The 20,607-nt window shown below is 46.4% G+C and overlaps 1 long non-coding RNA gene across 1 annotated transcript; it reads left to right on the top strand.

Annotated features, from left to right (window-relative positions):
• The first annotated feature begins 12,859 nt into the window (after positions 1 to 12,859).
• Positions 12,860 to 20,368, top strand: LOC139575059 (uncharacterized). Its single transcript, XR_011674872.1, has 2 exons — positions 12,860 to 13,130; positions 20,173 to 20,368. It is a non-coding gene; the product is annotated as an uncharacterized lncRNA (long non-coding RNA).
• The last annotated feature ends 239 nt before the right edge of the window (positions 20,369 to 20,607 follow it).

Here is a 20,607-nt window from a genome sequence, read left to right as displayed (position 1 = left end):
TGTTCTTTATTTCTATGATTTGTGTTTCTATGTTTTGGCTGGGTATGGTTCTCAATCAGGGACAGCTGTCTATCGTTGTCTCTGATTGGGAATCATACTTAGGCAGCATGTTTTGCCACCTTAGGTTGTGGGATGTTGTTTTTGTTAGCTCTATGTAGCCTTCAGAACGTTACGTTCGTTGTTCTTTTGTTGTTTTGTTTGGTGTTCGGTTTTTTAATAAAGAAGCATGAACACGTACCACGCTGCACCTTGGTCTTCTTCCGACGAGCGTTACAGAACATCCCACCACAAACGGACCAAGCAGCGTGGTAAGGAGGACTGGACATGGGAGGACATCCTGGACGGCAAAGGATCCTGGACGTGGGAGGAGATCCTGGCGGGGAAGGATCGCCTTCCATGGGAACAGGTGGAAGCAGCTAGGAAAGCGGAGGCAGCTAGAAAGGGGGCCCAGCGTTACGAAGGGACACGGCTAGCACGGAAGCCCGAGAAGCCACTCCCCCCAAAAAATGTTGGGGGGGCACAGGAGGAGATTGGCTGAGTCAGGTTGTAGACCTGAGCCAGCTCCTCGTGCTTACCGTGGGGAGAGTGTGACTAGTCAGGCCCCATGTTATTAATATTTTTTTTAATAAAAAAATATCATAATTTTCACAGTCTGCCGTCTCTTTTTGTATGATGGCAATTTGCATATACTGCAGAATGTTGTGAAGAGTGATCAGATGAATTGCAATTAATTGCAAAGTCCCTCTTTGCCATGCAAATGCCATGCAAACTGAATCCCAAAGAAACATTTCCACTGCATTTCAGCCCTGCCACAAAAGGACCAGCTGACATGTCAGTGATTCTCTCGTTAACACAGGTGTGAGTGTTGACGAGGACAAGGCTGGAGATCACTCTGTCATGGTGATTGAGTTCGAATAACAGACTGGAAGCTTCAAAAGGAGGGTGGTGCTTGGAATCATTGTTCTTCCTGTCAACCATGGTTAACTGCAAGGAAACACGTGCCGTCATCATTGCTTTGCACAAAAAGGGCTTCACAGGCAAGGATATTGCTGCCAGTAAGATTGCACCTAAATCAACCATTTATCGGATCATCAAGAACTACAAGGAGAGCGGTTCAATTGTTGTGAAGAAGGCTTCAGGGCGCCCAAGAAAGTCCAGCAAGCGCCAGGACCGTCTCCTAAAGTTGATTCAGCTGTGGGATCGGGGCACCACCAGTACAGAGCTTGCTCAGGAATGGCAACAGGCAGGTGTAAGTGCATCTGCACGTACAGTGAGGCGAAGACTTTTGGAGGATGGCCTGGTGTCAAGAAGGGCAGCAAAGAAGCCACTTCTCTCCAGGAAAAACATCAGGGACAGACTGATATTCTGCAAAAGGTACAGGGATTGGACTGCTGAGGACTGGGGTAAAGTCATTTTCTCTGATGAATCCCCTTTCCGATTGTTTGGGGCATCTGGAAAAAAGCTTGTCCGGAGAAGACAAGGTGAGCGCTACCATCAGTCCTGTGTCATGCCAACAGTAAAGCATCCTGAGACCATTCATGTGTGGGGTTGCTTCTCAGGCAAGGGAGTGGGCTCACTCACAATTTTGCCTAAGAACACAGCCATGAATAAAGAATGAACACATCCTCCGAGAGCAACTTCTCCCAACCATCCAGGAACAGTTTGGTGACGAACAAAGCCTTTTCCATTATGATGGAGCCCCTTGCCATAAGGCAAAAGTGATAACTAAGTGGCTCGGGGAACAAAACATCGATATTTTGGGTCCATGGCCAGGAAACTCCCCAGACCTTAATCCCATTGAGAATTTGTGGTCAATCCTCAAGAGGCGGGTGGACAAACAAAAACCCTGTCACGTTCCTGACCTGTTTTCTGTTGTTTTTGTATGTGTTTAGTTGGTCAGGGCGTGAGTTGGGGTGGGCATTCTATGTTATGTGTTTCTATGTTGGTTAATGGGTTGCCTGATATGGTTCTCAATTAGAGGCAGGTGTTTTACGTTTCCTCTGATTGAGAACCATATTAAGGTAGGTTGTTTCACATTGTTTGTTGTGGGTGGTTGTCTTCCGTGTCTGTGTATGTTTGCACCACACGGGACTGTTTCGTTTGTTCGTTCGTTTTGTGTAGTCTATTTTCCTGTTCGTGCGTTCTTCGTGTTATGTAAGTTCGTTTGTTCTGGTCTGTTGACTTCGTTTATTATTTTGTAAATTCTCAAGTGTTTTTCGTGTTCGTCTTGAGTTTAATAAATTCATTATGTCATATAACTACCACGCTGCATATTGGTCCTCTGATCCTTCTCGCCTCTCCTCGTCTGAGGAGGAGGACGAAGTAGACGATCGCTACAGAACCACCCACCAAACAAGGATCAAGCGGCGTGATAGGAACCAGCAGCAGCGGCCAAGAAACCAGGACTCATGGACATGGGAGCAAATATTGAACGGAGAAGGACCCTGGGCTAAGGTTGGAGAATATCGCCGCTCTCGGGAAGAGATGGAGGCAGCGAAAGCCCAGGAGCGGTGGTATGAGGAGGCAGCAAGGAGACGTGGCTGGAAATCCGAGAGGAAACCCCAAAAATTTTATTTTTTTATTGGGGGGGGGGGGGGGGCTAAAAGGGAGTGTGGCGAAGTCAGGTAGGAGACCTGCGCATACTCCCTGTACTTACCGTGGAGAGCGAAAGTACGGGCAGACACCGTGTTACGCAGTAGAGCGCATGGTGTCTCCTGTACGGGTGCATAGCCCGGTGCGGTACATACCAGCTCCTCGTATCGGCCGGGCTAGATTGAGTATTGAGCCAGGTGCCATGAAGCCGGCTCAACGCGTCTGGTCTCCAGTGCGTCTCCTCGGGCCGGCATACATGGCACCAGCCTTACGCATGGTGTCCCCGGTTCGCCTACATAGCCCGGTGCGGGTTATTCCACCTCCCCGCACTGGTCGGGCGACGGGGAGCATACAACCAGGTAAGGTTGGGCAGGCTCAGTGCTCAAGGGAGCCAGTACGCCTGCACGGTCCGGTATATCCGGCGCCACCTCCCCGCCCCAGCCCATTACCACCAGTGCCTACACCGCGCACAAGGTTTCCTGTGCGTCTCCAGAGCCCTGTTCCTCCTCCACGCACTAGCCCTGTGGTGCGTGTCTGCAGCCCATTACCACCAGTGCCTACACCACGCACCAAGCCTCCTGTGCGTCTCCAGAGCCCTGTACACACTGTTCCTTCTCCCCGCACTCGCCCTGATGTACGTGCCCTCAGCCCGGTACCACCAGTGCCGGTACCACGCACCAGGCCTACAGTGCGCCTCAGCCGGCCAGAGTCTGCCGTCTGCCAAGCACCGTCTGAGCTGCCCGTCTGCCAAGCACCGTCAGAGCTGCCCGTCTGCCAAGCACCGTCAGAGCTGATGACCACCCTCCAAATAAACCCACCTAATTTAAGGGGAAACACCTGGATAAGGGGCAACACCTGGATAAGGGGCAGCACCGGGATAAGGGGCAGCTCCGGACTGAGGGACGGCAGCTCCGGACTGAAGGACGGCAGCTCCGGACTGAGGGACTGCAGCTCCGGACTGAGGGACGGCAGCTCCGGACTGAGGGACGGCAGCTCCGGACTGAAGGACGGCAGCTCCGGACTGAAGGACGGCAGCTCCGGACTGAAGGACGGCAGCTCCGGACTAAGGGGCAGCTCCGGACTGGCTGACGGCTCTGGCTGCTCATGGCTCGCTGACGGCTCTGGCTGCTCATGGCTCGCTGACGGCTCTGGCTGCTCATGGCTCGCTGACGGCTCTGGCTGCTCATGGCTCGCTGGCGGCTCTGGCAGATCCTGGCTGACTGGCGGCTCTGGCAGATCTTGGCGGCTCTGGCAGATCCTGGCTGACTGGCGGCTCTGGCAGATCCTGGCTGACTGACGGCTCTAGCTGATCCTGTCTGGCGGACGGCTCTGGCTGATCCTGTCTGGCAGACGGCTCTGGCTGATCCTGTCTGGCGGACGGCTCTGGCTGATCCTGTCTGGAGGACGGCTCTAGCGGCTCGGGACAGACGGGCAGCTCTGACGGCTCGGGACAGACGGGCAGCTCTGACGGTGCTTGGCAGACGGACAGCTCTGACGGTGCTTGGCAGACGGGCAGCTCTGACGGTGCTTGTTAGACGGCAGACTCTGGCCGGCTGAGGCGCACTGTAGGCCTGGTGCGTGGTACCGGCACTGGTGGTACCGGGCTGAGGGCACGTACATCAGGGCGAGTGCGGGGAGAAGGAACAGTGTGTACAGGGCTCTGGAGACGCACAGGAGGCTTGGTGCGTGGTGTAGGCACTGGTGGTAATGGGGAGGGGGATACGGAAGCGGGGATTGACTATGGTGGGGTTGGGACCACGCCCAGAGCCTGAGCCACCACCGTGGTCAGATGCCCACCCAGACCTTCCCCTAGACTTTTGGTGGTGCGTCCGGAGTGCACACCTTGAGGGGGGGGTTATGTCACGTTCCTGACCTGTTTTCTGTTGTTTTTGTATGTGTTTAGTTGGTCAGGGCGTGAGTTGGGGTGGGCATTCTATGTTATGTGTTTCTATGTTGGTTAATGGGTTGCCTGATATGGTTCTCAATTAGAGGCAGGTGTTTTACGTTTCCTCTGATTGAGAACCATATTAAGGTAGGTTGTTTCACATTGTTTGTTGTCGGTGGTTGTCTTCCGTGTCTGTTTGCACCACACGGGACTGTTTCGTTTGTTCGTTCGTTTTGTGTAGTCTATTTTCCTGTTCGTGCGTTCTTCGTGTTATGTAAGTTCGTTTGTTCAGGTCTGTTGACTTCGTTTATTATTTTGTAAATTCTCAAGTGTTTTTCGTGTTCGTCTTGAGTTTAATAAATTCATTATGTCATATAACTACCACGCTGCATATTGGTCCTCTGATCCTTCTCGCCTCTCCTCGTCTGAGGAGGAGGACGAAGTAGACGATCGTTACAAACCCACAAATTCTGACAAACTCCAAGCATTGATTATGCAAGAATGGGCTGCCATCAGTCAGGATGTGACCCAGAAGTTAATTGACAGCATGCCAGGGCAGATTGCAGAGGTCTTGAAAAAGAAGGGTCAACACTGCAAATATTGACTCTTTGCATCAACTTCATGTAATTGTCAATAAAAGCCTTTGACACTTATGAAATGCTTGGAATTATACTTCAGTATTCCATAGTAACATCTGACAAAAATATCTAAAGACACTGAGGCAGCAGACCTTGTGAAAATTAATATTTGTGTCATTCTCAAAACTTTTGGCCACGACTGTACATCCCCTGTATTGTCCTGGAGACCGAAGTCGTCTAATATAGTTTCTATTAAATAAAATGTCAGTGTTTGTTTATTACAACCACTTAATTTGTAAAAAGTTGTCTAAAGGTAGGTATAGCCCAAAGGCTACATTGTGCACGGCTCTGTTCCTTGAGTGCTGCATGCAGAATTTCATTGTTGCTTTTTATTGGGACTGATTTCTACCTTGAAACAGGTGTGCGCACTCTCCAGCCAATCACAATAAAGTACCAGGTAGAAACTAAAATCAGTTGCACGTTCAGCAGGACTCATGATTTTGGAAGATGGAAATATGTTATGTAGAACAAGGAATCATGTCGGCTCTATGGTTTTTCTATCTGCAACGTTCGTCAACGTTTGGCAACTGATCGTGGTGCAGCCCTTGTGGACTTGAAGGCCTGAGTTGTGCACCCCTGCTATAGAATAATGACATTTCCAACTGAAGGCGAAATAGTTGACTGAATATGGTATCTACGTCAGAAGTATTTTACCTAGACAAATATCCCACTTGTTTTAACTGGCATAATATCTTATTGTCAAAATTAATATATTGCCACGGCTGAATTTCTGTTGTTCAATGCTTCCATTGTCTCCCCCTTCTGGCTATTGGGCTAAAATCCATATTGCGGTCTCAAAATATATATGGCAAGGTAAGCGAGCCCAGATAAAATGAACAAACTTGCAAAGAGGCAAAGACGTAGGACTATTCATAACAAACGTTACATTGTATTTCCAGGTACTAGCATTTCATAAATGTGTTTAGACAATATTCTTCCACCTCCACTGGCTGAGTAAGGAGATACATATGGTGTCTCTCCTAATGCACGGGAAGGGGTGGTCTTCACTGATATATCCTTTAAACAATGTTAAACTACGCTTTGGTCCTATTATTGCTCACACAATTTCTATTTGGCACAAAATAGAAAAACTATGTAACTGGGAATCGAAATGACATGCCATACACAATAATGCTTTGCGATTTGTAGGGCAGCCTTTTCCATCCCCCCCAAAGGTCCAAATGTGGAATCCGTACCCTTGCCAATATCATGGACAGTAATGGTTTGAGAACATTAAAGATTTCAAAGACACACATTCCCAGGTAACTCCTTTCCCCCCCCCCATATTTACAATTTATGTCAGCTTTGCTGGCCTATGGCGTCCCTTGAGAAACCCAAGTACCGAACCATCCAATTATGGAATTTATGAATAATTTAAATGAGCTCCCGAAAAGACTGATCACTATAATATATATGAAAACCTTTTATATATGCTGAGCTAGCCATTAGTATGGTCCACAGATCTACTGTAACTGACCTGGAAAAATATGACCTTGGCATCCCGTAATCCAAACCAGCAACCTTATACATTTAAAATTTGTTCACAGGCTGTATTTACCACCAAGAAAAAGTTTTAGCATGAAAATGGCCCCAACTCCCAACTGTTCACTGTGTCCCCTAAATCAGGTAGGAACATTCCTTCAAATGGTGTGAGGGTGCCTTGCAGTTAAATGCAAAATATAATTTTGAAGTAAATGTATGTAAATATTCAATGCTTTGCATCTGCTGTGTAACTTAAGATGATAGCTCCTTGAATCTCTCAATCAGAGACGATTACTACTGACAGGCAGCACTGACGCAAAACAATATGTTGGCTCTTAGATGGCAATCAACCCACTCTCTTCCAATTCACCAGTGGATAGAGTTCATATTTGAAGAATCTCAAATCTCAAATATATTTAGAATTTTTTAACACTTTTTTGGTTACTACATGATTCCATATGTGTTATTTCATAGTTGTGATGGATTCACTATTATTCTACAATGTAAAAAAAAATAAAGAAAAACCCTTGAATGAGTAGGTGTGTCCAAACTTTTGACTGGTACTGTATACAGTTCAAGTCGGAAGTTTACATACACTTATGTTGGAGTCATTAAAACTCGTTTTTCAACCACTTCACAAATTTCTTGTTAACAAACTATAGTTTTGGCAAGTCGGTTAGGACATCTACTTTGTAAATTACACAAATATTTTTCCCAACAATTATTTACAGACAGATTATTCCACTTATAATTCACTGTATCACAATTCCAGTGGGTCAGAAGTTTACATACACTAAGTTGACTGTGCCTTTAAACAGCTTGGAAGATTCCAGAAAATTATGTCATGGCTTTAGAAGCTTCTGATAGGCTAATTGACATAATTGTAGTCAATTGGAGGTGTACCTGTGGATGTATTTCAAGGCCTACCTTCAAACTCAGAGCCTCTTTGCTTGACATGCGAAAATCAGAAGAAATCAGCCAAGACCTCAGAAAACAATTGTAGACCTCCACAGGTCTGGTTCATCCTTGGGAGCAATATCCAAATGCCTGAAGGTACCACGTTCATCTGTACAAACAATAGTACGCAAATATAAACACCATGGGACCACGCAGCCATCATACCGCTCAGGAAGGAGACGCGTTCTGTCTCCTAGAGATGCACGTACTTTGGTGTGAAAAGTGCAAATCAATCCCAGAACAACAGCAAAAGATCTTGTGAAGATGCTGGAGGAAACAGGTACGAAAGTATCTACAGTGGGGAGAACAAGTATTTGATAACCTGCAAAATCGGCAGTGTTTCCTACTTACAAAGCATGTAGAGGTCTGTCATTTTTATCATAGGTACACTTCAACTGTGAGAGACGGAATCTAAAACAAAATCCAGAAAATCACTTTGTATGATTTTTAAGTAATTAATTTGCATTTTATTGCATGACGTCTCTCACAGTTGAAGTGTACCTATGATAAAAATGACAGACCTTTACATGCTTTGTAAGTAGGAAAACCTGCAAAATCGGCAGTGTATCAAATACTTGTTCTCCCCACTGTATATCCACAGTAAAACAAGTCCTATATCGACATAACCTGAAAGGCCGCTCAGCATGGAAGAAGCCACTGCTCCAAAACCGCCATAAAAAAGCCAGACTACGGTTTACAACTGCACATGGGAACAAAGATCGTACTTTTTGGAGAAATGTCCTCTGGTCTGATGAAACAAAAATAGAACTGTTCGGCCATAATGACCATCGTTATGTTTGGAGGAAAAAGGGAGAGGCTTGCAAGCCGAAGAACACCATCCCAACTTTGAAGCACGAGGGTGGCAGCATCATGTTGTGGGGGGGCTTCGCTGCAGGAGGGACTGGTGCACTTCACAAAATAGATGGCATCATGAGGTAGGAAAATTATATGGATATATTGAAGCAACATCTCAAGACATCTGCCAGGAAGTTCAAGCTTGGTCGCAAATGGGTCTTCCAAATGGACAATAACCCCAAGCATACTTCCAAAGTTGTGGAAAAATGGCTTAAGGACAACAAAGTTAAGGTATTGGAGTGGCCATCGCAAAGCCCTGACCTCAATCATATAGAACATTTGTGGGCAGAACTGAAAAAGCGTGTGCGAGCAAGGAGGCCTACAAACCTGACTCAGTTACACCAGCTCTGTCAGGAGGAATGGGCCAAAATTCACCCAACTTATTGTGGGAAGCTTGTGGAAGGCTACCCGAAACGTTTGACCCAAGTTAAACAATTTAAAGGCAATGCTACTAAATACTAATTGAGTATGTAAACTTCTGACCCACTGGGAATGTGATGAAAGAAATAAAAGCTGAAATAAATAATTTTCTCTACTATTATTCTGACATTTCACATTCTTAAAATAAAGTGGTGATCCTAACTGACCTAAGACAGGAAATCTTTACTAGGATTAAATGTCAGGAATTGTGAAACTGAGTTTAAATGTATTTGGCTAAGGTGTATGTAAACTTCTGACTTCAACTGTATATACACTACCATTCAAAAGTTTGGTGTCACTTAGAAATGTCCTTGTTTTTGAAAGAAAATCTTTTTTTTGTCTATTAAAATAACATGAAATTGATCAGAAATACAGTGTAGACATTGTTAATTGTTGTAAATGACTATTGTAGCTGGAAACGGCATATTTTTTTATGGAATATCTACATAGGCGTACAAAGGCCCATTATCAGCAACCATCACTCCTGTGTTCCAATGGCACGTTGTGTTAGCTAATTTTTAAAGGCTAATTGATCATTAGAAAACCCTTTTGCAATTATGTTAGCACAGCTGAAAACTGTTGTCCTGATTAAAGAAGCAATACAACTGGCCTTCTTTAGACTAGTTGAGTAGCTGGAGCATCAGCATTTGTTGGTTTCGATTACAGGCTCAAAATGGCAAGAAACAAAGAACTTTCTTCTGAAACTCGTCAGTCTATTCTTGTTCTGAGAAATGAAGGCTATTCCATGCGAGAAATTGCCAAGAAACTGAAGATCTCGTACAACGTTGTGTACTACTCCCTTCACAGAACAGCGCAAACTGGCTCTAACCAGAATAGAAAGAGGAGTAGGAGGCCCCGGTGCACAACTGAGCAAGAGGACAAGTACATTAGAGTGTCTAGTTTGAGAAACAGAAACCTCACAAGTCCTCAACTGGCAGCTTCATTAAATAGCACCCACGGGCCTCCCGGGTGGCGCAGTGGTCTAGGGCACTGCATCGCAGCGCTAGCTGTGCCACCAGAGTCTCTGGGTTCGCGCCCAGGCTCTGTCGCAGCCGGCCGCGACCAGGAGGTCCGTGGGGCGACGCACAATTGGCCTAGCGTCGTCCGGGTTAGGGAGGGTTTGGCCGGTAGGGATATCCTTGTCTCATCGCGCTCCAGCGACTCCTGTGGCGGGCCGGGCGCAGTGCGCGCTAACCAAGGGGGCCAGGTGCACGGTGTTTCCTCCGACACATTGGTGCGGCTGGCTTCCGGGTTGGAGGCGCGCTGTGTTAAGAAGCAGTGCGGCTTGGTTGGGTTGTGCTTCGGAGGACGCATGGCTTTCGACCTTCGTCTCTCCCGAGCCCGTACGGGAGTTGTAGCGATGAGACAAGATAGTAATTACTAGCGATTGGATACCACGAAAATTGGGGAGAAAAGGGGGTCAAATTTATTTAAAAAAAAAAAAATAATAATAATAATAAAAAAATAGCACCCGCAAAACATCAGTCTCAACATCAACAGTGAAGAGGTGACTTTGGGATGCTGGCCTTCTAGGCAGAGTTCCTCTGTCCAGTGTCTGTGTTCTTTTGCCCATCTTAATCTTTTCTGATTATTGGCCAGTCTGAGATAAGGCTTTTTCTTTGCAACACTGCCCAGAAGGCCAGCATCCCGGAGTCGCCTCGTCACTGTTAACGTTGAGACTGGTGTTTTGCGGGTACTGTCTCTTGGGGTATGTCTCTTTAAGCTTGGTACATCTAGCCACTGGGATTTTTGCCCATTCTTCAGGGTTAAACTGCTCCAGCTCCTTCAAGTTGGATGGGTTCCGCTGGTGTACAGCAATCTTTAAGTCATACCAGAGATTCTCAATTGGATTGAGGTCTGGGCTTTGACTAGGCCATTCCAAGACATTTAAATGTTTCCCCTTAAACCACTCGATTGTTGCTTTAGCAGTATGCTTAGGGTCATTGTCCTGCTGGAAGGTGAATCTCCGTCCCAGTCTCAAATCTCTGGAAGACTGAAACAGGTTTACTTCAAGAATTTCTCTGTATTTAGCGCCATCCATCATTCTTCAATTCTGACCAGTTTCCCAGTCCCTGCCAATGAAAAACATCCCCACAACATGTTGCTGCCACCACCACGCTTCACTGTGGGGATGGTGTTCTCGTGGGGATGAAAGGTGTTGGGTTTGCGCCAGACATAGCATTTTCCCCGATGGCCAAAAATCTAAATTTAAGTCTCATCTGACCAGAGTACCTTCTTCCATATGTTTGGGGAGTCTCCGACATGCCTTTGGGCGAACACCAAACGTGTTTGCCTATTTTTCTCTTTAAGCAGTGTCTTTTTTCTGGCCACTCTTCCGTAAAGCCCAACTCTGTGGAGTGTACGGCTTAAAGTGGTCCTATGGACAGATACTCCAATCTCCGCTGTGGAGCTTTGCAGCTCCTTCAGGGTTATCGTTGGTCTCTTTGTTGCCTCTCTGATTAATGCTCTCCTTGCCTGGTCCGTGGGTTTTGGTGGGCGGCCCTCTCTTGGCAGGTTTGTTGTGGTGCCATATTATTTCCGTTTTAATAATAGATTTAATGGGGCTCCTTGGGATGTTCAAAGTTTCGGATATGTTTTTATAATCCAACCCTGATCTGTACTTCTCCACAACTTTGTCCCTGACCTGTTTGGAGAGCTCCTTGGTCTTCATAGTGCCGCTTGCTTGGTTGTGCCCCTTGCTTAGTGGTGTTGCGGACTCTGGTGCCTTTCAGAACAGGTGCATATATACTGAGATCATGTGACAGATCATGTGACACTTAGATTGCTCACAGGTGAACTTTTTAAACGAATTATGTGACTTCTGAAGGTAATTGGTTGCACCAGATATTATTTAGGGGATTCATAGCAAGGGGGGTGAATACATATGCACACCACTTTTTTTTTCTTTTTTGAAATATTTGTATTTATTTTTTTCACTTCACTAATTTTTACCATTTTGTGTATGTCCATTCCATGATATCCAAATAAAAATTTATTAAATTACAGGTTGTAATGGAACAAAATAGGAAAAACGCCAAGGGGGTGAATACTTTCGCAAGGCACTGTATTTGCATGATTTAGCATAATTAATTAATCATTACCGTTTTGTTTCATCCATGTGACAGACCAATACTGCTTCATAACATGTGACAGACCAATACATCACGAGGCTTCTTTCTCTCTAAACTGAGACCTTGAAACTGAGATATCTTTAGTTCATTCTCAAAACGCGGTCTGGGCGTACTGCCAAATTGCAGCTACTGATAGTGAGGATTTGTGCATGAACACAGAAATTGGTTATTAGAACAGCACATGAATAGAAGACAGAAATTAATTATAAGAAAAGCACAAACATTAAAATTCCAATTACAGTTTCTTTAAGTGCAGTCACAAAAACCATCAAGCGCTACGATGAAACTAGCTCTCATGAGGACCGCCACAGGAAAGGAATACACAGAGTTACTTCTGCCACAGAGGATAACTTTCAGCCTCAGAAATTGCAGCCAAAATAAATGCTTCACAGAGTTCAAGTAAATGACACATCTCAAAATCAACTGTTCAGAGGAGATTGAGTGAATCAGGCTTTCATGGTCCAATTGCTACAAATAAACCACTACTAAAGGACACCAATAATAAGAAGAGACTTGTTTGGGTCAAGAAACACGAGCAATGGAAATTAGACCGGTGGAAATCTGTCCTTTGGCCTGATGAGTCCCAAATGTGAGATTTTTGGTTACAACTGCCGTGTCTTTGTGAGACGCAGAGTAGATGAAGGGATTCTCTCCGCATGTGTGGTTCCCACCGTGAATATATATTGTATATATAGTGCCTTCAGAAAGTATTTACACCCCTTACTAAAAAGCCAAGGGCTATGAATTCTTTCCGAAGGCAATGTATACACCTATTTTCATATGTTTTACTTTCTTTGCTTTCAGGCCCACATGGAAGGGGTGGTATGGGGAGGGTTTTCTCTGGTCTCCGGGATGGGGTGCGGGAGGGTGGATCTATGTACTTTTTAAATATTATTGCCCGTCTGTGATCTGAACCCCTCCCAGAATTAAAAACAAATAAAAATAAGCTGTTCACAAAGATTTTTTATTTAACCTAGGAGAACATAGCGACTTTTGGGTTGAATAAAAATCTACTTACAGTTGATGTGACAGCTTGCGAGGATTAAAATAGCCCACAGTATGCTGCTATTTTAACACTTAGCTGCTGTAACCCAGCTGTGGTCACACCTGCAGAGCCACCTTGAAACGAAAGTCGTCGGGAGAAGGAGAGGAGGACCAAAGTGCAGCGTGGTACGTATCCATAATACTTTTCATCAAAAATGAATACACGAACAAAACAACAAAACGACCAACGAACAGTTCTGACAGGTGCAACAAACACTAACCAGAAAATAACCACCCACAAACACAAGTGGGAAAACAGGCTACCTAAGTATGGCTCTCAATCAGAGACAACGATGAGAACCATACCAGGCCAAACACATAGAAACAGAAAACCTAGACCTACAACATAGAATACCCACCCACATCACACCCTGACCAAACTAAAAATAGAAACATACAAAGCAATCTACGGTCAGGGCATGACACACCTGGGCTGGTGTGCGTTTCTATCTCAGTGTATTACATAGAACAGTAATTAGCGAGTGCATTAGCGTGTATTATGCAGCATTATCATAATTATCCTTCAATGTTATCAAGGTTACATTTCCATCCACTTTTTGTTATATGATTATGTGTAATAACTGTCAGACCATATAACTCAACCTGACTATTAGGACAAGCTTATTCCATCAGTAGTTCTCACTCATGCCACCAAATGTAATATTTACAGCAAATGACAAAGCAGGTCACTGTCACTGAATATTTTATGTGGGTATTGACAAAACATCCAAGCTAATTATGACAATGACTTGCAGTCAAATTCGATATTTACGGTGTGCAACTCAACTCTCAGAACAGTGCGTGTAGTATTCGCAAACATCAACCCTTAGTCTAACATCTACTGGCAGCTGAACAATACAACACAGGCCTAAGTAACATGGAGTTCATTTCTTAGAACTAAAGATCTCAACTAAAGAGATGTGCCTCACCTCAACACAGCTCACATTGTTCAATATAAGGTCATATTTGTATTGTGAATTATCTCTGTAACGTTCGTCGTCGGAATGAGAAGGATCGGACCAAAGCGCAGCATGGTAAGTGTTAATGATTATTTATTTAAACTGAACACTGAGGAAAAATATTTAAATGTAACAACACGAAACAGTTCTTTCTGGTGCAGACACAAAACAGAAAACAACTACCCACAAAACACAGGTGGGAAAAAGCTGCCTAAGTATGATTCTACCACACCCGGCCAAACACAAAGAAATACAAAACATAGAAAATGAACAGAATGCCCACCCAAATCACAGGGCGTGACACTCTAAGTAATTGCTGAAGTTGATACTTTTGATATGAGCTGCATGTTCTCTCGTTATATTATTCTTAAACATTCTTAGATTTAAAAAAAACTATTCTAACCAGCCCCAAGGGAATCTTCCAGACTCCAAATAAGATGGATCATCATCAGGCATCACAGTCACGTCCCAACCTGCTCTGCCTTTTTGGGATTGCACCAGAATTCCCATAATAATATCTCTCAAATCTCTAAAGCATTATGGATAGTTTGATGTTGGGTGGTTCAAAAACCTTACGCACAAAGCTGAAAAAACCCTGCATCAAATAGATTATATATATCTTAATTTAACTAGAATTATGATGTCATTGAGGATGTTTTTTTTTTTTACTTGATAAAACTATGGTAAATTCTGAAAATATGCCTATTATACAGTGAGGTCAGTGATTACAGTGATTATCAGGTGAACCTTTTAGAAATTACAGAACTTTTTGGACATAGTCCCCCCCCCCCCCATTTTAGGGAAGCCAAAGCATTTGGTCAAATTCACTGATGTGTATTAAAGTAGTCAAACGTTTAGTATTTGGTCCCATATTCCTCACAAGCAATGACTACATCATGCTTGTGACTCTACCAACTTGTTGGATGCATTTGCAGTTTGTTTTGATTGTGTTTCAGATTATTGTTTGCTACATGATTACAAATAAACAAGAATCGTGAATATTTGTATTTTTGTATTTATTAGGGATCTGTATTAGCTGCTGCCAAACATCGCTGTCATGTTTTGTCTTTGATCATCATGTCTTGTCCCTGTGCTTCCCTCTGCTGGTCTTATTAGGTTCTTTCCCTCTTTCTATCCCTCTCTCTCCTCCTCCCTCTCTCCCTCTCCCGCTCTCTCTCTCTATCGTTCCGTTCCTGCTCCCAGCTGTTTCTCATTCTCCTAACGACCTCATTTACTCTTTCACACCTGTCCCCTATTTTGCCCTCTGATTAGAGTCCCTATTTCTCCCTCTGTTTTCCGCTTCTGTCCTTGTCGGATTCTTGTTTGATGTTTGCTGTTCTGTGTCCTTGTTCCGCCCTGTCGTGTTTTTGCCTTCTTCAGATGCTGCGTTTGAGCAGGTGTCTATGTCAGCTACGGCCTGTGCCTTCCTGAAGCGACCTGCAGTCTGTGGTCGCGTCTCCAGTCGTTCCTCTCTACTGACGAGAGGATTTCAGTTTCCTGTTTTGGATTTACCTTTGATAATATCCAGGAGAATCATTGCTTGTTTAAGACTGGAATAAAGACTCTGTTTCTATTACGTCGCTTTTGGGTCCTCATTCACCAGCATAACAGAAGAATCCGACCAAGAATGGACCCAGCGACTACGGATTCTCGCTACACTGCCGTCGAGATCCAGGGAGCAATGCTCGGCAGACACGAGCAGGAATTGTCTGCTGCTCGTCATGCCGTTGAGACCCTGGCCGCTCATGTCTCCGATCTCTCAGGACAGTTTCAGAGTCTTCGTCTCGTGCCACCAGCTACTTCCTGGTCTTCCGAGTCTCCGGAGCCTAGGGTTAATAACCCACCATGTTACTCTGGGCAGCCCACTGAGTGTCGCTCCTTTCTCACCCAGTGTGATATTGTGTTCTCTCTCCAGCCCAACACATACTCAGGAGAGAGAGCTCGGATCGCTTACGTCATATCACTCCTTACTGGTCGGGCTCGGGAGTGGGGCACAGCTATCTGGGAGGCAAGGGCTGAGTGTTCTAACGTTTATCAGAACTTTAAGGAGGAGATGATACGGGTTTTTGATCGTTCAGTTTTTGGGAAGGAGGCTTCCAGGGCCCTGGCTTCCCTATGTCAAGGTGATCGATCCATAACGGATTACTCTATAGAGTTTCGCACTCTTGCTGCATCCAGTGACTGGAACGAGCCGGCGTTGCTCGCTCGTTTTCTGGAGGGACTCCACGCTGAGGTTAAGGATGAGATTCTCTCCCGGTAGGTTCCTTCCAGCGTGGACTCTTTGATTGCACTCGCCATCCGCATAGAACGACGGGTAGATCTTCGTCACCGAGCTCGTGGAAGAGAGCTCGCGTTAACGGTGTTTCCCCTCTCCGCATCTCAACCATCTCCTCCCATCGGCTCTGAGACTGAGCCCATGCAGCTGGGAGGTATTCGCATCTCGACTAAGGAGAGGGAACGGAGAATCACCAACCGCCTTTGCCTCTATTGCGGTTCTGCTGGACATTTTGTCATGTCATGTCCAGTAAAAGGCCAGAGCTCATCAGTAAGCGGAGGGCTACTGGTGAGCGCTACTACTCAGGTCTCTCCATCAAGATCCTGTACTACCTTGTCGGTCCATCTACGCTGGACCGGTTCGGCTGCTTCCTGCAGTGCCTTGATAGACTCTGGGGCTGAGGGTTGTTTTATGGACGAAGCATGGGCTCGGAAACATGACATTCCTCTCAGACAGTTAGGGAAGCCCACGCCCATGTTCGCCTTAGATGGTAGTCCTCTCCCCAGTATCAGATGTGAGACACTACCCTTAACCCTCACAGTATCTGGTAACCACAGTGAGACCATTTCCTTTTTGATTTTTCGTTCACCTTTTACACCTGTTGTTTTGGGTCATCCCTGGCTAGTATGTCATAATCCTTCTATTAATTGGTCTAGTAATTCTATCCTATCCTGGAACGTTTCTTGTCATGTGAAGTGTTTAATGTCTGCTATCCCTCCTGTTTCTTCTGTCCCCTCTACTCAGGAGGAACCTGGTGATTTGACAGGAGTGCCGGAGGAATATCATGATCTACGCACGGTCTTCAGTCGGTCCAGAGCCAACTCTCTTCCTCCTCACCGGTCGTATGATTGTTGTATTGATCTCCTTCCGGGGACCACTCCCCCTCGGGGTAGACTATACTCTCTGTCGGCTCCCGAACGTAAGGCTCTCGAGGATTATCTGTCTGTTTCTCTCGACGCCGGTACCGTGGTGCCTTCTTCCTCTCCCGCCGGAGCGGGGTTTTTCTTTGTTAAGAAGAAGGACGGTACTCTGCGCCCCTGCGTGGATTATCGAGGGCTGAATGACATAACGGTTAAGAATCGTTATCCGCTTCCCCTTATGTCGTCAGCCTTCGAGATTCTGCAGGGAGCCAGGTTCTTTACTAAGTTGGACCTTCGTAACGCTTACCATCTCGTACGCATCAGAGAGGGGGACGAGTGGAAAACGGCGTTTAACACTCCGTTAGGGCATTTTGAATACCGGGTTCTGCCGTTCGGTCTCGCTAATGCTCCAGCTGTCTTTCAGGCATTAGTTAATGATGTACTGAGAGACATGCTGAACATCTTTGTTTTCGTTTACCTTGACGATATCCTGATTTTTTCACCGTCACTCGAGATTCATGTTCAGCACGTTCGACGTGTACTCCAGCGCCTTTTAGAGAATTGTCTCTACGTGAAGGCTGAGAAGTGCGCCTTTCATGTCTCCTCTGTCACATTTCTCGGTTCTGTTATTTCCGCTGAAGGCATTCAGATGGATCCCGCTAAGGTCCAGGCTGTCAGCGATTGGCCCGTTCCTAAGTCACGTGTCGAGTTACAGCGCTTTCTCGGTTTCGCTAATTTCTATCGGCGTTTCATTCGTAATTTCGGTCAAGTGGCTGCTCCTCTCACAGCTCTGACTTCTGTCAAGACTTGCTTTAAGTGGTCCGGTTCCGCCCAGGGAGCTTTTGATCTCCTCAAGAAGCGTTTTACATCCGCCCCTATCCTTGTTACTCCTGACGTCACTAAACAATTCATTGTCGAGGTTGACGCTTCAGAGGTGGGCGTGGGAGCCATTCTGTCCCAGCGCTTCCAGTCTGACGATAAGGTCCATCCTTGCACTTACTTTTCTCATCGCCTGTCGCCATCGGAACGCAACTATGATGTGGGTAACCGCGAACTGCTCGCCATCCGCTTAGCCATAGGCGAATGGCGACAGTGGTTGGAGGGGGCGACCGTCCCTTTTGTCGTTTGGACTGACCATAAGAACCTTGAGTACATCCGTTCTGCCAAACGACTTAATGCACGTCAAGCTCGTTGGGCGTTGTTTTTCGCTCGTTTCGAGTTCGTGATTTCCTATCGCCCGGGAAATAAGAACACCAAGCCTGATGCCTTATCCCGTCTCTTTAGTTCTCCTGTGGCTTCTACCGACCCCGAGGGGATTCTCCCTGAAGGGCGTGTTGTCGGGTTGACTGTCTGGGGAATTGAGAGACAGGTAAAGCAAGCACTCACTCACACTGCGTCGCCGCGCGCTTGTCCTAGTAACCTTCTGTTCGTTCCTGTCTCTACTCGTCTGGCTGTTCTTCAGTGGGCTCATTCTGCCAAGTTAGCTGGCCACCCCGGCGTTCGGGGTACGCTTGCTTCTATTCGCCAGCGGTTTTGGTGGCCTACTCAGGAGCGGGACACGCGCCGTTTCGTGGCTGCTTGTTCGGACTGCGCGCAGACTAAGTCAGGTAACTCTCCTCCTGCCGGTCGTCTCAGACCGCTTCCCATTCCTTCTCGACCATGGTCTCACATCGCCTTAGACTTTATTACCGGTCTGCCTTCGTCTGCGGGGAAGACTGTGATTCTTACGGTTATCGATAGGTTCTCTAAGGCGGCACATTTCATTCCCCTCGCTAAGCTTCCTTCCGCTAAGGAGACGGCACAAATCATCATTGAGAATGTGTTCAGAATTCATGGCCTCCCGTTAGACGCCGTTTCAGACAGAGGCCCGCAATTCACGTCACAGTTTTGGAGGGAGTTCTGTCGTTTGATTGGTGCTTCCGTCAGTCTCTCTTCCGGGTTTCATCCCCAGTCTAACGGTCAAGCAGAAAGGGCCAATCAGTCGATTGGTCGCATATTACGCAGCCTTTCGTTTCGAAACCCTGCGTCTTGGGCAGAACAGCTCCCCTGGGCTGAGTACGCTCACAACTCGCTTCCTTCGTCTGCTACCGGGCTATCTCCGTTTCAGAGTAGTCTTGGTTACCAGCCTCCTCTGTTCTCGTCCCAGCTCGCCGAGTCCAGCGTTCCCTCCGCTCAGGCTTTTGTCCAACGTTGTGAGCGCACCTGGAGGAGGGTCAGGTCTGCACTTTGCCGTTACAGGGCGCAGACTGTGAGAGCCGCCAATAAACGTAGGATTAAGAGTCCTAGGTATTGTCGCGGTCAGAGAGTGTGGCTTTCCACTCGTAACCTTCCCCTTACGACAGCTTCTCGCAAGTTGACTCCGCGGTTCATTGGTCCGTTCCGTGTCTCTCAGGTCGTCAATCCTGTCGCTGTGCGACTGCTTCTTCCGCGACATCTTCGTCGCGTCCACCCTGTCTTCCATGTCTCTTGTGTCAAGCCTTTTCTTCGCGCCCCCGTTCGTCTTCCCTCCCCCCCCCCCCGTCCTTGTCGAGGGCGCACCTATTTACAAGGTACGGAGGATCATGGACATGCGTTCTCGGGGACGTGGTCACCAGTACTTAGTGGATTGGGAGGGTTACGGTCCTGAAGAGAGGAGTTGGGTTCCATCTCGGGACGTGCTGGACCGTTCGTTGATTGATGATTTCCTTCGTTGCCGCCAGGGTTCCTCCTCGAGTGCGCCAGGAGGCGCTCGGTGAGTGGGGGGGTACTGTCATGTTTTGTCTTTGATCATCATGTCTTGTCCCTGTGCTTCCCTCTGCTGGTCTTATTAGGTTCTTTCCCTCTTTCTATCCCTCTCTCTCCTCCTCCCTCTCTCCCTCTCCCGCTCTCTCTCTCTATCGTTCCGTTCCTGCTCCCAGCTGTTTCTCATTCTCCTAACGACCTCATTTACTCTTTCACACCTGTCCCCTATTTTGCCCTCTGATTAGAGTCCCTATTTCTCCCTCTGTTTTCCGCTTCTGTCCTTGTCGGATTCTTGTTTGATGTTTGCTGTTCTGTGTCCTTGTTCCGCCCTGTCGTGTTTTTGCCTTCTTCAGATGCTGCGTGTGAGCAGGTGTCTATGTCAGCTACGGCCTGTGCCTTCCTGAAGCGACCTGCAGTCTGTGGTCGCGTCTCCAGTCGTTCCTCTCTACTGACGAGAGGATTTCAGTTTCCTGTTTTGGATTTACCTTTGATAATATCCAGGAGAATCATTGCTTGTTTAAGACTGGAATAAAGACTCTGTTTCTATTACGTCGCTTTTGGGTCCTCATTCACCAGCATAACAATCGCACTCAAAACAAAAGATAAAAACACTACATCATATTACATTATTATGCCACTAAATATCGACAGTACAATACAACATGTATAATACCACCATACAACAATATGACAATGAACGTGTGTGTAGAATGTGTGTGCTAGCGTGTGTCTGTTCTTGTGTGTGTGCATCTCTTCACAGTCCCCGCTGTTTTTAAAAATCTGATTCT

Source organism: Salvelinus alpinus, chromosome 5 (genome assembly GCF_045679555.1).
Source record: "Salvelinus alpinus chromosome 5, SLU_Salpinus.1, whole genome shotgun sequence".
Lineage (NCBI taxonomy): Eukaryota > Metazoa > Chordata > Actinopteri > Salmoniformes > Salmonidae > Salvelinus > Salvelinus alpinus.
The sequence above is the reverse complement of the archived record's forward strand: the minus strand, read 5'-3'. Positions and strand labels throughout refer to the sequence as shown.